The sequence below is a fragment of the Choloepus didactylus genome, chromosome X, assembly GCF_015220235.1.
Source record: "Choloepus didactylus isolate mChoDid1 chromosome X, mChoDid1.pri, whole genome shotgun sequence".
In the NCBI taxonomy this organism is placed as follows: domain Eukaryota; kingdom Metazoa; phylum Chordata; class Mammalia; order Pilosa; family Megalonychidae; genus Choloepus; species Choloepus didactylus.
In genome coordinates this window covers 169,804,390-169,821,784 of record NC_051334.1, presented here as the reverse complement: position 1 = coordinate 169,821,784, position 17,395 = coordinate 169,804,390, and the positions used below count along the sequence as shown (strand labels likewise).

The 17,395-nt window shown below is 41.4% G+C and overlaps 1 pseudogene; it reads right to left on the bottom strand.

Annotated features, from left to right (window-relative positions):
* Positions 1-13,563: 13,563 nt before the first annotated feature.
* On the bottom strand, positions 13,564-15,472 carry LOC119522461 (annotated as a pseudogene).
* Positions 15,473-17,395: the final 1,923 nt, after the last annotated feature.

Below are 17,395 nucleotides of genomic sequence, written 5' to 3'. Positions count from 1 at the left end.
GGAGTTGACAACCTTTTTCTGTAAAGGACCAGACAGTAAATATTTTAGGCTTGTTGGGCCATGTGGTCACTGTCACAATTATTCAACTCTACCGCCGAAGTGCAAAAGCAGCCAGAGATAATACGTCAAAGAACTGGTGCAGCTATCTTCTGATTAAACTTTGTTTATAAAAGCAACTAGCAGCCTGGATTTGGCCTGCAAGCCATAGTTTGCCTACCCCTGCTCTATATAATTTTCTTTTTCTCTAAATTTTTTAATCACTCATTACCAAAAAATAAAAGTGAAAGTACAAATGAACAAGAAGAAAAGAATTTTAACCATATTTGCATCAGTTAGTTATTGCTACATGATAAATACCCTCAAAACTTTGTACCTTATAATGATGGTAATTTAGTATTTCTGATTCTAGGAGTCAGCCGGGTAGTTCTGCTGATGTAGGTTAGGACAAATTGACTGTATTTGGGCATGTTCATGCATCCACAGTCAGCTGGCAGATTGGCTGGGGGCAGGATGGTCTAGGATGGTGTCATTTGGGGCAACTGGGCTCCCCTCAGCTTGCCACACCTCCTCTTCCCAGCTTTTCTTGGCTTGTTCTCATGGAGGCAGCAGAGTTCTAAGTGAGAGGAGGATAAGGAAATTGTCTCCATCTTTTGATAGGAGGAGCTGCAAATTCTCACTGCAAGGGGTATGGATTCAGGGATGAAAAGAATTGGGGCCACATTTGCAATCACTATACCACAATGAGTAACCAATATGATGAACAAGCATGAGTCATGACATAAAGTGCAACTTTATCTCTCCCCCAAATATAAGCTATTATCAATGGGATTATTTCCCCCCTTCCCTGGATGAAAACTCATGCAGGGCCATTCCTCTTAAATCATGTAGTGTCACTTCATGTCTCTAATACTGATGCTTTTGAAATTAGAATATTGGATGTCATATATTAATTAAAATTCTGGCCTTGAATTAGTAAAAATATTGCCCATCCTCCCACCAAGAACTGCCTCAAGCTTGAAGCCTGCAGTAGAGAAGGGGAGGGTTGTGGTCCTTTTCCTCTGTTTTACTACCTAGAATTTCTCCTTCTCCAGCAACCTCCAAGCCCTTCAGATCTGCATGTGGGAGAGAGAAAGGGAGAGGGAAAGGATGCTCATTTGATCTTGTAACACCTTAAGCTATCATTATGCTCTATGAGCTTCAAAGATGTTTAAAGCTATTTCCGGGGACATGTGAAGTCCTCTTCAGTATTTCCCTGCTGGTCTACTCTGTCCCGAGTTTCCTTGACTAGGGCATGCATCTTATTTCTCCCTTAGACCCTGGGCATCTGGTGGTACACCTCCAACCTCTTTCTGTTCAGGTCTCCTGAGCCACCATATTGGATGGGCACCATGACACCCCCAAAGTGGCTCTCGCTCTCGCCCTTGCTCTCTCTCTCTCTCTCTCTGTTCCACAGGAAACACTCCTACTTGTATGTGTTACATCCACAAATGGAAATTCAGGCCATCCAAATACTGCAGCCCTCTCTTGACGCTGGAAATGAAGCAGATTCACAGCCTTTCCTTCTTTTTTATTTCTTGGGCAGGAGTCTGATTTCAGTTCTCAGACCACTGTAGTTTTCTCAGGCAAGAATCAGAGAGCAGCCCTCCCGATCTCCCAATAGCAGGGAACACATTACAAATTCTTTAAGTGCTTCCCTTCATGACCCGCTGACTAGGATGGGATTAGAGTGTACCACCTTCCCCTCCCTACCCTAAAGGGAGGGGTGACCACAGCTCTGCAGTAGCTCTCTCCAAAGAAATGTCTTCAGCAATCTCCTTTACGAAGTTCTCTCTCTGATGCCTTTTTATAGCCTTGATATGGCTGAGAGTTCCAGAAGTCCTGGAACAAGATCTTGGAGTCATTTCCTTTAAAATCACTTATGGTGATTTGGCTGACTCACATTGAACTTTCATATTTATTGTAATTTCTTATCTGGCCTGAAACTTCAATCTTAATATAGTTACACATGTAAAATTCCATCATCTAGAGACAATCATTAAAAATATTTGGGTGTATATAATTTTATATTTTTAGGTATATTTTTCTTAACAAAATGGGATCATTTTGTAACATGAATTTTTTTCAACTAACAATATGTTCTGAACATCTTTCCATGTTAACTTTTTTAACAGTTAAAACTATCCCATTGCATGGAATCTACCATTATTTATTCAATTGTTTCTTGATGCAGATTTAGGTTGTTTCTTTTTTCTATTCTGATAAATGATCCTGTGAAGGACATCTTTATTTGTACACTTCAATTCATTCAAGTATTTAACTAATATTTATTGAGCACTTATTATAAAAGGGTACTATGATTTCTTTGTGATAAATTTCTAGATGTGGAGTAGTAGAGTCAAAATATACGCATGTTTTTAAGGAATTTGATATATATTTCCAAATTGTCCTGCAGATAGATGTGTGTTTGTGTATGGGTGTTTGTGTGGGTGTCACTGAGAGAGTACATTTAGTCCCTGCAGAAGACAAGTATTGGAAATTATTCTTTTATTTTTAGAAACTTCTGCATCATTTGGGGGAATTAATGTAATACAGTTAACACGAGTCATAAATGTATTTACTTAACTATAACAAATTATTGGGTATGCCTTCTCTACTCTAAACTAATTTTAGACTTACAGAAAAGTTGCAAAAATAGTACAAAGAGTCCCCTTAGATCCCTCTCCCACTTCTCCTAATGTTTGTATCTTATATAACCATAGCACAATTATCAAGAACAGGAAAATAACATTGGAACAAGATTATTAACTCAACATTAGAACATATTGAGGTACTAACAGTTTTTCCTCTCATGTCTTTTTTCTATTCCAGGATCTTATCTAATTATCACACTTTGTATTTGGTTGTTATTTCTCTTTTCTTGGCACTTCTGAAGAGCACTGATCAGTTATTTTGTAGAACTTCCTCAATTGAATGTTTGTCTGATGTTTCTAATGATTGGAATGAAGTTATGCATCGCTGGCAAGAGTGTATCATATCAAGGGGTCCATGATGTCGATATGTCTTATGACTGAGTTGCTTATCTTGATCACTTGGAATTGTAGCCATTTTAATGCTACAGAAGGAGAGTGCAAATAGCATGTATTGGGCATCAACTATATACTGTGCACATTGCCTTTATTCTATCCATGATCCTCCTAAAAACTCTGCAAAGTAAATCTCATTATCCCCATTATATTGAGTCTCATGGAGAGTATGCTGCTCACTCACAGCCATTAAAGATTTGCCCGACTCCAAAACCAGTGCTTTTCGCAGCACAGGATAAGCATTTCTTCAACACAGGAAACCATTAACAGCAAACCCGAGTATGTGTTTGTGAGTGGGTACACTCTTGGGGCTGGATTTTCAATTTTGCTTTCCTCAAGGTAGACACCTGTAGAGTTGCATTTTCAGAAATAGTCTTTTGTTGTGGATTAAAAAAATCAAGTACTTAGTTATCAAAATTTATGGAATAGTCTTCCATCTTACTGCAAATCACAGTGCTTTGGACTTTGCCTATGCAAGATTTCTGATGTTATTTTCTTTTAGGTTACTGTAACACAGAAGCCAAAAAGCAAGTGCAAAATACTTTCCTAAATTCAAAATTGAGAGATGTTACTGTTTTTATTCAGGCACATGCAGGCAATACTTGCATCAAGTTGAATGACTGCAGGTCGGTGATTTATTTCTCCCTTCAGATAGTTTGTCTTTCATGGGAGACTGCAAAAAGCCTAATGTTTGATTGCACTTACCATTCTTGACCATTAATGCCCATGCTTGTGAATGCCGTGGCAGTACCATTTCAAAGGTCAACACTTCAATCTGATCAGATATGATGGCCGAACATGAAAGAGGAAAACAAAAAGTTGAAACTCTTCAGAAAGACAGAATGAGATAAGCACATGGAAAGTGCTTAGCATAGTGTGTGGCACACAGTGAACACTCCATAAATTTTAGCTCTTCTGTCCAAGATGTCACTGTTGTTTAACCTGAGGAAGAGAATATGTAGCTGACTTATCCCCTGCTCTATGAGGCAGATTAGATTGCTATAAATTTAGAAGTGAAGATGGCTGGTCTCTGATCAGTTTTGCAGCTGTTTATCTTCTGTAAGCCCCCATTGTGCTACTTTATTGCAGTATACTCTTAAAGTGCCATTATGAACCCATTTAGGAGCAAGGCTGAGAGCTAAATCAAGTTGATGTGGCAAGGAGTTTGTTAACAGAGGTGAACCACTTTTACATTTACTTCCCTTTTGGCTTCCCATCTGAGAAAGTGGCTTTAGCATTCAAGTAATCACAATGTCGCCTGGCCATAGGGCAGGGTTTCTCAACCTCTGCACTACTGACACTTGGGGTCTGATATTTGTTTTTTGTGGGGGACTATCTTGTGCACTATAGGATGTTTAGCAGCATCCCTGGCTTCTACTCACTAGATGCCAATAGCAACTCCACCCCAGTTGTGACAACCAAAAATGTCTCCAGACATTGCCAAGTGTTCCCAGGAGGGCAAAATAACCCCCATTGAGAACCACTACTAAAAGTTTAATGAGTAATTCCATACTCGAGATAAATGATCAATGATTCAATCTGGAAATATTTGGGTATTGGGAAAGGAGTTATTGAGCAACAAGTGCTTTGACAGATATTACTTCATGTATTGTGTGTATATTCACAATAGCTCTATAACATGGTTATTATTCTCCATACATGGATGAAAAAACAGAGGCTCATAGGAATCAGGTGATTTGCCCCAGTCTCCAACAGAACTGTTCAGTGGCAAGATGGAGATTTGACAACAAAGCCTGTGTTCCTTCTGTTATGTCCTTGTGACTCTCAGTCCAAATGAAAAAGACAGGAGGGTTTTCTAACCTCATGCATTTTTTTCTTCTCAGGGACAGGAGAATTAGATTTACTAAGTCTAAATGGTTATTAATCTATTGACTCTCAGCAGGAAATCCACCTGTCTTCTTCTCGTTTGTGAAACTGTGGCTGGGATTCTGTTAAACTACATTTCTCCTTTACCAGTTAGCATCTTATTTCATTTTGCCAGTAGGGGGAACTAGAGGGAAATTGGCAGGCAGGAGAAGGGAAGAAGGACTTCCTTCTTCCTGTCACCAAGGTTGATTTGGTGACTTCCACTGATGAGTGCCTAAACTGCTAACAGCAGTGACCAATACTAAGTCCCCAATATGGCAACATTCTGCCACGGGACCAGTCAGCCACCTGGAGGCAGGTTGGTTACACTAGACCAGCACCACTGTCTGTGGACTCACGGAATGTTTTATTCACATGATGATGTCCCACAAATCATTGCTTGTGACCAAAAAACTCAGTTCACAGCAAAACAAAAAAAGTGTGGTAATGAGTGTATGCCTGGAATTCACTGATCTTACCACATACCCTGTCACCCAGAAGCAGCTGGCCTAGCAGAAGGAAGGAATGCCCAACTGCAAGTTTAGTTATGACCAGCTGAGAGTGAAATAAGACAAAAAAGATAGGGTTCTATCTCACAGGAGGTGAAATAGGCTTTGAGTGAGCAACTGATATCAATTTCTGGCTCCCCTAGGCAGAAATCATGATCCCAAGAAGCAAGGGGTAGAAGTGGGAGTGGCTGCTTCTACTATTACTCCTAACATCCTACTCACAGAATTTTTGCTTTTAAGCCCATTTAACCTTGGTTCTGCTGGTTTGTAGGACTTAGTTCCAAGCAGGGGACAGAACCATGGTTCTATTGGATTGGAATTTGAACCTGACAAGGGCCAGTTTTGGCCTCTGATGACCCTGAATCCAAAGGGCAAAGAAGGGTAAAACCTTGTACTGTTTGATATTATTGGTCTTGATTACTAAGGGGAAAGTGAGTTGCTGCAACTCAATGGGGTCAGGGTGGATTGCATATGGAATCCAAGAGATTCTTTGGGAATCCTCCCGGTAGTTTCTATGTCCAATAGTAAAAATCAATGCAAAACTTCAGGAAACAAAAAAAGGGAAGAACCATTTAACCAGGTTAAAAAAAAAACAGCAACTAGCTGGCTCAGGGTAAAAAGGAATATGAAATGGGTATTGGAAGAAGACAGTTATAAATATCTCTGATGGCATTGTGACCATTTATAACTCTTCAGTTATAGAAATGAAGTTAGATTTTCCTCCTGGCCTGCTGTTTTGTGTGTGTATGCACGTACATGTCTGTCTGTGTGTGTGGATTCAACTGATTTTTTTCTCTCTTCCCCTTTTCCTTTATTATTTTATATAAGTATTATTGGTGGTAGTTACTTTCAAAATTTAGTCTTTTTTTTTTTTTTTTTGGTTACCTTGAAATAATTTTAGACTGACTTAGAAGTCACAATTTTGTCTTTAGGTTATAGAATATTCAGGTCTGATTGTGACCAAACTTGAGGAAGAATAAACATTCTCCAGAAGGAGAAACAGTGACTGCTAACCAGAGATGACCACCATGAGGATTAGAACTTTGCCTCTCCCTCTGTAGATAATATTAGTACATCTTCATCTATGCACAGAAAGGTTGTATACTGTTAGGTGGAGTAATAAATTTATTGCTTTTGTTGAATGGAATTTAAGATATGTGTAAAAGTGTGTACAGGGCTCCTAAGGTGCGGAAGGTCTGGACCTTGTTGATTATTAGGCCATTAATAACTCATACCTTCCCTTCTATGCTTCAGGGATGGAATTCTCTGCAAACTACATTTACCTTTTGCCATCTGGCTTCTTGGATGGTCTGATGATAAGGGAACCTGGGCAGAGATTGGAAAGCTGTTGTTACTGTGTCATCCCAACAGCAAGGGACTTTATCCCAGCAGTGCAGTTGGTTTCAGTCCCCAGCTTTTTTTCCCATCCCAGAATCAGCTTCATCATGTCTCCTCAGGGGTTCCAGAAGCTGCCAGGTTGGGCCCTTCATCAGTGGTGTGCACCCTACTCCACGGAGCTCCTCTTCCAAGCTCCCTTTGTAACAGCTTTATTAGTATGTAATTCATATATCATTAAATTCACCTATTTAAACTATAGAGTTCAGTGGTTTTAAGTATATTCAAAGTTTTGCAACCATCAACACAATCTCATTTTAGGACATTTTCATCACCAGCTAAAACAACTTTGTATCCATTAGTAGTCACTTCCCATTTTCCACCCCTCTTCAGCACTAGGCAACCTGTCTCTGTGGATTTGCCTATTCTGGACATTTCATAAAAGTGAAATCATACTATGTGTGGCCTTTTTTGACTAGTTTCTTTCACTTACCATAAGGTTTCCAAGGTTTATCTGTGTCATAGCATGCATCAGTATTCATTCCTTTTTATGGCTAAATAGTATTCCATTTTACAGATAGACCACATTTTGTTCAACCATTCATAAGTTGATGATATTTGGGTTATTTCCACTTCTTGGTTATTATGAATAATTCTACTATGAACATTTGTGTACAAGTTTTGTGTGGTGATATGTCTTCATTTTTCTTGGGTATATACATAGGAGCAGAACTGCTGGGTATTTTCTAAGCCTCTCAATTCTGATAATCCCTGCTATTTCCTTTTTTTCCCAACCTCAGATGTAACAGCTCTACTCTGCAGTTATAATACTTGGATTACCTTATTGTTTCCCTTTTAGAGCTTTCTACCTTTTCATAACCATGTGATCCATTTCCTGAATTAAATTTTAGTTGAAGTATCTAGTATGGCTTCTGATTTTCTGACCAAATCCCGGACAATAAAATCATATGAAGGATTATAACCAGTTTCATCCATCTTCATTGAGCAAGAAATAGAAACCTCCTAACACCTCAGAGAAATAACTCTCTCACAATAAAGGCATTTACAATTTGACATATATCCTGCTAGTTAGTAACTGAGGATTCATTAGGCATCCACTGAGTTAAGTAGCCACCCTGAAATATTTCCATCATGTGTCTTAAATTTTTTAAGATCAATACCACATAAATCCGGGGGGGGGGGGACTCATTCCTTCATTCCTTCTCTCCTTCACCCATTCATTCATTCAGTAATTATTTATTGGTCATTTACTCTGTGCCAAGTACAGATATGGGTGCTGGTGATATGGTGGCAAACAAAATAGGCAAAACTCTTAATTATAAGAGTTTATAATCTAGTGGAGGAGAGAGGTAGTAAGCAAGTAAGTATAAGTGTCAGATGGTGATAAGTGATATGGAGAATTTTAAAGCATGGAAGGGAGATAGTGAGGACTGGGTTTGGAGGTGCAGTTTTAAATTGGCTGCTCATAAAAGGCTTCTCTCTAAGGTAACATTTAAGCAAACTCTTGGAGGAGATGAGGAAGAAGGCATGTGGATAACTGGGGATGGAGTGTTCCAGGCAGAGGGAACAACAAATGTGTCCCTCTCAAGACCTTGATTTGGGAGGAAGCCTGCTTTGTTCAAGGAACAAGAGGCCAGTGTGGCTGGACTTGAGGGAGTAAGTGGGGAAGCTGGAGGAGAGGTGATTAGAGAGGTAGTGAAAGGTCAAGCTTGTTGAGTCTTGTGCAGGCCATTAGAAGGACCTAGGGTTTTAGTATGAGTGTGATAGGAAGTCAGTGGAGGGTTTTAAACAGGGAGGTGACATGACATGACTTAAATGTTAACATGATTAATCTAGCTTCTGTGTTGAGAATCAATTGTGGGAGGGCAGAGAGAAAGCTATAATCTAAAACACAGAATATTGTGACTTGAACTAGTGTGGAAGAAGTGGGGGAAATAAGTATCGGATTCTGAATTTACTGGCAGATTGAATGCAGAAAATGAGAAAGAGGGGCCAAAGATGACTCCAAAGATTTTAGCCTAGCAACTGGCAGAAAGGAATTGCCTGTTACTGAGATGAGAAAGACTGGAAGAGGAGTGGGTTTCCAGGAGAAAGATGGTGAATTCAGTTTTGCTTATGCTAAGTTTGACATATCTGTTCAACATCCAAATGGAGATGTCAAAAAGACAGCTGGATATACAAATCTGGAATTCAGTGTGAAATCAGAACTGGAGATTTGGGAGTTGGTGATTTGTATAAGGTACTTGGGAGTTGGTGATGTGTATATGGTGTTTCTTTCCATGAAAATAAATTAAAAAGTCAAGTGAGGAGTGTGCTGGTTTGGATATATTATGTCCCCCAGAAAAGCAAAATTATTTAATGCAATCTTGTGGGGGCAGACTGATTAGTCTGTTGATTAGGGTGGAACCTCTGATTGAATTATTTCCATGGAGGTGTGGACCCTGTCCATTCAGGGTGGATCTTGATTAGATCACCGGAATCCTTTAAAGAGAGCACACACGGAGAGCAGGAGGACAAAAAAATGACCCAAGAGAAGCTGAGAGAGACATTTGGAAGCTGAGAGAGAAGCTAAGAGCCGACACAGACCCTGATGCTTTGAGATGTTTGGACCTGCTAGTCCAGAGTTTGCCCCAGAGAAGCTAAGAGAGGACCCCCAGATGCTTAAAGAGAAATGCCCTGGGAGAAAGCAGCAAGGACACATAAGAGCTGAGAGAGAGGAACTAAGAGGCCCAGAGACATTTTGGAGAAAGCCATTTTGAAACACAACCTGGGAGCAAAGGACCAGCAGACTAGATGCCAGCCACGTGCCTTCCCAGCTAACAGAGGTGTTCTGAATGCCATCGGCCTTTCTTCAGTGAGGGTATCCTCTCGTTGATGCCTTAGTTTGGACTTTTTATGACCTTAGAACTGTAAGTAACTCTCCTTTATAAAAGCCAATCCATTTCTGGTATTTTGCATAATGGCAGCATTGGCAAACCAGAACAGGAGTTTAATTAGAAAACAGAACAGGTTTAAGGATTGAGCCCTGGAGCATCCAGAACTTCAGAGTTCAAGGAAATGAGAAGAAAGCAGTAAAAGAGACTTAGAATGAATTGTTGGTGTTCTGGTTTGCTAATGCTGCTGGAATGCAAAACACCAGAAATGGATTGGCTTTTATATAGGGGGTTTATTTGGTTACAAAGTTACAGTCTTAAGGCCATAAAGTGTCCAAGGTAAGTCATCAACAATAATGTACCTTCACTGGAGGATGGCCAATGGTGTCCAGAAAACCTCTGTTAGCTGGGAAAGCATGTGGATGGCATCTGCTCCAAAGTTCTGGTTTCAAAATGGCTTTCTCCCAGGACGTTCCTCTCTAGGCTACAGTTCCTCAAAAATGTCACTCTTAGTTGCTCTTGGGGTGTTTGTCTTCTCTTAGCTTCTCCAGAGCAAAAGTCTGCTTTCAACAGCTGTCTTCAAACTGTCTCTCATCTGCAGCTCCTGTGCTTTCTTCAAAGTGTCCCTCTTGACTGTAGCAAGCTCGCTCCTTCTATCTGAGCTTATATAGTGCTCTAGTAAACTAATCAAGGCCCACACTGAATGGGCAGGGCCACACCTCCATGGAAATTATCCAATTAGAGTTCTCACCTACAGTTGGGTGGGTCGCATATCCATGGAAACACTCAAAGAATTACAATCTAATTAACACTGATATGTCTGCCCACACAAGATTACATCAAAGATAATGGTGTTTTGGGGGACATAATACATTCAAATCAGCACAGTTGGTGAGCTTGGAGGAAAATAAGAAGAATGTGGAATTCTGGAAACCAAATGAACAAGGTTTTAAAAGGGAGTTACTAGATATGGTGGTACCTTCCATCCCAGGGCTTTATGATGCTATGGATATATAGCAAAATACGTAAATCAATTACATCTCTCTTCTGGATTTATAAGGATTTGCTACATGCATACATGCCTTAAAATAGGTCAATTACTCATTTCCTGTAGAGTCACTATAAATATGATAAACTAGAATTATGTCATAGGAATATTATAAAATTATATTTCATCCTGCTATAGTAAAAACTTGTGTTTGTCTTCAAGTTGTTGTACATTAAACTTTGTTCTCTTAATTGTATCTCAGAGCAAAATATAAAGAAAAAATAGAAATGAGTTGTATTAATTGGATGGCTAGGCTAGGCTATGATAACCAAAGAAACACAATGGTTTAACCAAGGTGTGTTTCTCCGTCCCATTACAAGTGCAACACAGATGGTCAGCGAGGCTCTTCTGCACACATGCAGCAGGGAGGCATGCCAGTGGAGTCCCCAGCATCTTGGAGCGGCCACATCGGGAGCACGTGGCCTCCAAGATAGTGGCGGCAGAAAAGAAGACTAGACAACTGGGCTGGATGCTCCTAAGGACTTGACTCGGGAATGGCTTAGTTCGCTTCCACTAACATCCCACTGGTCAGAACCCAATTACGTGGTTTCAACTGAATGGCAAAGGAGCCAGAGAAATGAGTCTCCCTGACTTCTGAGGAAGAGGAAAACAAAAGAGTTTGGTGAATATGCAGCCTTGTCTCTGCTACAGGAGTGGAAAATGAGGAAAAGAAAGATAACAAAATGGATTTCTATTTGAGATTTCTGGTTGCTTTGGTTTGCAACAGAGCCTTATATTTCATCTAGTGAATTGCCTTCCTACTTTCTAAAAGAACTTAAGGAAAACTTATTTCTTTTCAAACCATATGACTTCAAAAGACTTAAGAAGAAGTCTGACATCATATACAAATACATGAGTTATTTGAGCAAAAGGAATTTTCTATATAAAATTCTTAGTGATACATAAATTATTTACGGTTTTGCATACATTCAGACACAATCAGGCATGGCCCAGGAAACTGCAGCATAATGAGATAGGCTGAGAAAGGCAGGTGCCTGGAACTAGAACTGTCATCAGGATTGAGAAAGGAGCTGGGAACAAGGTAGGCGAGGGCTGAGAGGCAGTGTGACAGCCCATGTGTGATAATGGGCAAAGTAACAGGTGCCACTCTGGCAAGATTGCAATGCTAGATGTGTGTAACATACACGTGTGTGTGTGTGTGTGTGTGTGTGTGTGTGTATGGGATTCATGTGACTTTCAATTCTTATTTTACTAATATCTTATAGAAAGTGTGTAGAATAAAGACATGGATGGGGTAAGGGAGAGGGGGAAAAGTATCTTTTAAGTTTCTTGAACCATTGAGGCATGTGCTAGAATAAGAAAGTTCAGGAAAAGCATCCTGTCCTTATCACCCCAGAGCTCTCAATGGAGATGTGTGAGAGAGACATGAGAAACCCTTTAGCTCTGGTGGAGGTGACTGCTGACAGAGACTACATCCTGTGTCAAATGTGGCACACATGGAGGACTGGGCAATACAAATGCTACACAGTTGGGCAGATGAAAAGTTGACTCTCCAGAATCTACTGCCTAGCAAATGAGGGGCATGAATACCTTTCTCTGGTGCATGTCTCTTCCTCTTTAGCAGGGGAGGGAGACCACACCAACTGTGCAGCAATGTGGAGAATATTGCAGAAGAAGACTCTTAGAGAAAGATTTATTTTTTTAAAAAAATCTGCTGGTGGTGCCAATTGACCAGAAGTCATTTCTTTTACTTTGGAGCAGTAGCACTGTGTCCTGGTGATAAGATATCCTCCATTTAGCACTCTTAAAAGGCATTGGAAGGGGAAAACAAGGCCTCTTTAGGAACTAGACTAGTGGGAAGGGGGAAATGTGGATTCTGTCTAAGGGTGAGCACATGAAAAAGCTAATTCTTTATCACCACAAATGAACTGACACAGATGAGACCTTGGCCTTTTCCATTCATAGAAATACTCACCTCTTCTAGCTTATACTACTAAATCTAAGATCAGCTTAATCACAGCATGGGATAACTAGTACTGTGCTTCTAAAGTTAAGGTGAAAAGCTATGTTCCTAATTATGTCCATTTTTTTCCCTAATTAAATGGACTTGAATAAGCTGAAAGCCTAAAATATAGGGATTCTTTGGCATTTTATTTGTTGAGGGTGAACCTTAAAACTCATCAATGTCATTTTTTTAACTACAAAATTGGAAGGATATGAAATGGGCAGGGATGTCATTACAGGAATCATAGAAATGGTCAACATGCATCTGTTTAACCATTGTGCAAGGAGAGCTCAAAGGGGTAAGCTTTGTAGAGAAGAACCTAAATATGTTTAAAAGGGAATACTACACTAGCCTTTTTTTCCCTGGATGGGAGAAAAGGATGTATGGAATTTAGGGGGACGGGAGGGAAGGTGTCCATTAAGCAAACACCTATCATTCATGAAACAGTTCTATCAAACTGGGGAAGGGTGTGGACCATTGGTTTGTCTTTGGCAGTGATCTTATGTGTAAGTATTTAGAATGAGATTATATAGCTGGGTATAGTGAGAGAAATAGTGAATATTCAATTCACAGCAGATGACAACGATCACAGATTTAGCACCTTAGTTTGTACTTCCTTTGCACCTGAACCATCTGTGGCTGTGAAGCCTGAGCTTTAGCTGAGAAGGCTGTATTCTCAGATAAATCCTCCGTGATTTCTCCAAGACAGCAGTTTGCTCCAATATAATGGGTGGTTCTCTTATTAGAGAAAGTATTCAACACTAAATATGAGACTGAAGCCTTGAAGACATTTTATAGTGGTGATAGGTGTTTTGGTTCAGGAATAGACTGTTTCACAAGTCAAATGTGAATCATTCCTTCTTTAAGTATTAACTTTCTTTAAGCAACAGAATTGCATTTTTTGGCTTTAAATGGTGCTTTCTTCTACATTTGATTTCTCAGTTTTCTTAGTAGATATTACTGTCTCCTCCAATATTTCTTCAAAACTTTTCTCTATCTGGGAGATATTTTTAGAGCTTTCTTTAGTAGCTTCCTCCTTCTCCTCCTCCTCCTTTCTTAAGGAACAGCCAAGTGGATGAGACTTTGGAGTTTGTAGAACTGAGGATTCTAGTTGGGAGCAGACAGTCCTCATTGGGAAGTGGATTCAGGCCTGAAATGCTTAATCCACCGGTGCTGCATGTGTCTCTTCACCTTCCAGCAGTTTCCTGTAAACTACTATCTCAATGTCAAGAGTCATTTTGACACTGTGCAAGTCCTGGTATTCCCAAAGATGGTGCCCCATCTCACTCTTGGTGTTCTCAAATTATTCTCTAGCTGCCCAATGCTACCCTGGTAGTCGGCCATCTCAGCACTCTGCCGCTCCTTCAGCGCCAGGATCTGCCTCTCCAAGGACTCGTCGGTCCTGCGCAGCCTCGTGGATTCGTGGAGTATTCATCGATCTCCTAGCGGCGGGCCCCGGTGGCCTCAGCACTGTGCGCCACCTGCTTTTTCAGGTTGGTGAACTTGGACTTCTACCATTCCCTGGCTGACTGCAGGTTCTTAGCGTCCAAGGACTTGTAAGCGGCACAGATCTCACTCAATGGCCACGACTGCAGCTTGGCCACCTCCTCGTCGTGCACTTGGCGCACGAAGGCCAGCTCGTCCAGCAGTGAAGTCACCTTCTCCAGGTCCAGATGGGTCAGCGGGGCGCTGCCCACGTCGCACTGCTGCGTCTCTAGGGCGCGCTCCGCACCTTCGCGCCCGCTGCCGCTGTAACTCCTCTGCCCGCCCTCGCGCTCCAGGACATGCGCATGCGCCGAGAGCGCCGCCTCCAGCTGCACGCGCGGCTCGCTCAGGAAGAGCTTGTCGAAGTTTGAAGGTGCGAACGTGGCCCCACTCGAGTGCGCGGTTGTGCGTCTCCTGCTGGTGCACCTTCTCGAGGATTATGGCGAAGTGGTCGCTGAGGACCAGCACGGAGCCTTCTTTTTGGTGCGCACTGCCACCTTGCTGAGGTCCAGCCCTTCTGACGCTGGCGGTAGGCAAGGCTCGGGCCCAGGCCGAGTGACGAGGCTGAGAAGCAGGCGGCTGAGGAGGCGACATTGCAGCGGAACAGCGATGGCTGGAGAGGTGCGGAAAAGCAAGAGCCGCCCCCCCCCCGGACACCTTGAGGTAGGAGGAGGCGCAGCACGGGTGCGGGGATGAGGGCCGAGCGCGAGGCTCCGGCTGGAGCTAGGGAGGAGAGGAAAGGTGCACCAGGCGGGGCCCGGAGGCTATTTTGACAGAAAAAAGGACCAGCAAAGACTCCACAAATAGCTCAAACTCAAACTGTAGGCAGATGGCGTGAATTGACCAGCAAGCAAGTCATCTCAGCCACAAGACCGCTCAAGGCCAAGTCCCAGTCCTAGAAAGACCTGTAAAATGGGTGGGTGGGAAGCAAAAGGGTTTGGATTGGAAAGCCAGGTTATCCGAACAGAACATCAAGTAAAGGTTCTCAACCTTCTATACACATTAGAATTATCTGGGGCGCTTATAAGAGGCCCTCCAAGACCGATTAAATAATCTGGGGGTGATCCAGGCCATCAGTGATAGTTCACCCCCCCCCCCAGCTGTTTCCAGTGTTAACCAAAACAGAATCAGTAAGTAGGTGAGCAGCTGGGGTGATATCTTACACATCTTTCATCTTCCCAAATAATGTCAGAACTAGTTTAGAGACTGGGGGTCTGGAGATCCCACAGGGGAATGAAAAAGTCTGTAGGTATTAGTAGTCCTTACATAACTGTGCAGACGTGCATGTGAGTAAAATATCCAATATTCAGAGAAACTGCAATGTTATTTGGTAGCTGTGCTGTGGTCTGATAATTCCCACTCACGTTAATGGGGAAAATACAATAGGAAATTGCATGGTTTCTTTCCACTCTTCAGTTTTAAAATCGCAACTAATTAAAAATATCTTAAAATATTGTTATTCAAAGGTAGGACTAAATAGCTGAGTGTTTCCAGAAGAGGGGAGTTTGTTGGTAATTAAGACATTCAGTATAAAGCAGTGGGGAAGCCTTGGATTAAAAAGCTTTGGCAGGGCTTGACTTCTCAGAAATGAAATCCAGGTGTAAGCCCCACTGCAAGGATAACTGCTGTTCCCCATTATACCCAAGTCATTGGTTTCAGTGCCTGAAGCAATCCAAGAAAATGAAGGGAAACAACATTACCGTCTTTAGTATTTATACCTCCCCCCTTGCCCTTTCAGATACCACTGGTAATACCATAAACATGGTTGTCATGGAAACTATAGGAGCATTCAAAGCACTGTTGAGTTTTTGAGAACTTTACATCTGTGACTAAATAAGAATAGTGAGAATTTTCCAAGTGAGGCCTAAAGAAATGAAATGAGCATTGAATCTTGCCCTGACTTAAGGGTTTCATATAACTTGCTTTTACCAGTATACTGAGAGAAATTAATCATTTTATAGAAAAAAAAGGCTATTATATCCACAATAAATTAGGCATGCTGACTTTATAGTAATGCTTTGGTATAATCTCAGTTGTATGATGGTTAAGATTTCTTTGGCAATTCATTCCTTCCTTTCTTCATTCTCTTGTATATTTCTTCAACAGATAGTTACTGATCATAACTTTATGTCAGGCATATACTAGATGCTGGATGCACAAAATGAATGTGTCTCTTTATAGAACATACTATCCCAGACCAATAAATGCATAATGGCCTTATTTATTCGTGTACACTTATTCAACGTCTTAAAATTTGATATATGAAAATCTAAACTTATGAAGGATAAATGAAGAAATGATTTTTCTCAGTTTCTAAAGAACTGTCATAAAATATCACATAGTGGCTTCTTTCAAATAGTGAATCACCATAAGACTTTTAAGAGTTATTGATCATTGATCACTTGATTAAGGGATTGGTGAGAGTCTGATTCTCATCTCTGGCTGCACCTTCAAAATCACATAGGGAGCCTTTAAAGCATCCTAATGCCCAGGCCCCATTTCAAACCATTTGAATTACAATCTCTGGGGAGGCAGGGCAAGATGGCGGACTGGTGAGCTGTATGTTTTAGTTACTCCTCCAGGAAAGTAGGTAGAAAGCCAGGAACTGCGTGGACTGGACACCACAGAGCAATCTGACTTTGGGCATACTTCATACAACGCTCATGAAAATGTGGAACTGCTGAGATCAGCGAAATCTGTAAGTTTTTGTGGCCAGAGGACCCGCGCCCCTCCCTGCCAGGCTCAGTCCCGTGGGAGGAGGGGCTGTCAGCTCCGGGAAGGAGAAGGGAGAACTGCAGTGGCAGCCCTTATCGGAAACTCATTCTACTGATCCAAACTCCAACCATAGATAGACTGAGACCAGACACCAGAGAATCTGAGAGCAGCCAGCCCAGCAGAGAGGAGACAGGCATAGAAAAAAACAGCACGAAAAACTCCAAAATAAAAGCGGAGGATTTTTGGAGTTCTGGTGAACATAGAAAGGGGAAGGGCAGAGCTCAGGCCCTGAGGCTCATATGCAAATCCCGAAGAAAAGCTGATCTCTCTGTCCTGTGGACCTTTCCTTAATGGCCCTAATTGCTTTGTCTCTTAGCATTTCAATAACCCATTAGATCTGTGAGGAGGGCCCTTTTTTTTTTTTTTTTAAGCCTTTTTTCTTTTTCTAAAACAATTACTCTAAGAAGCCCAATACAGAAAGCTTCAAAGACTTG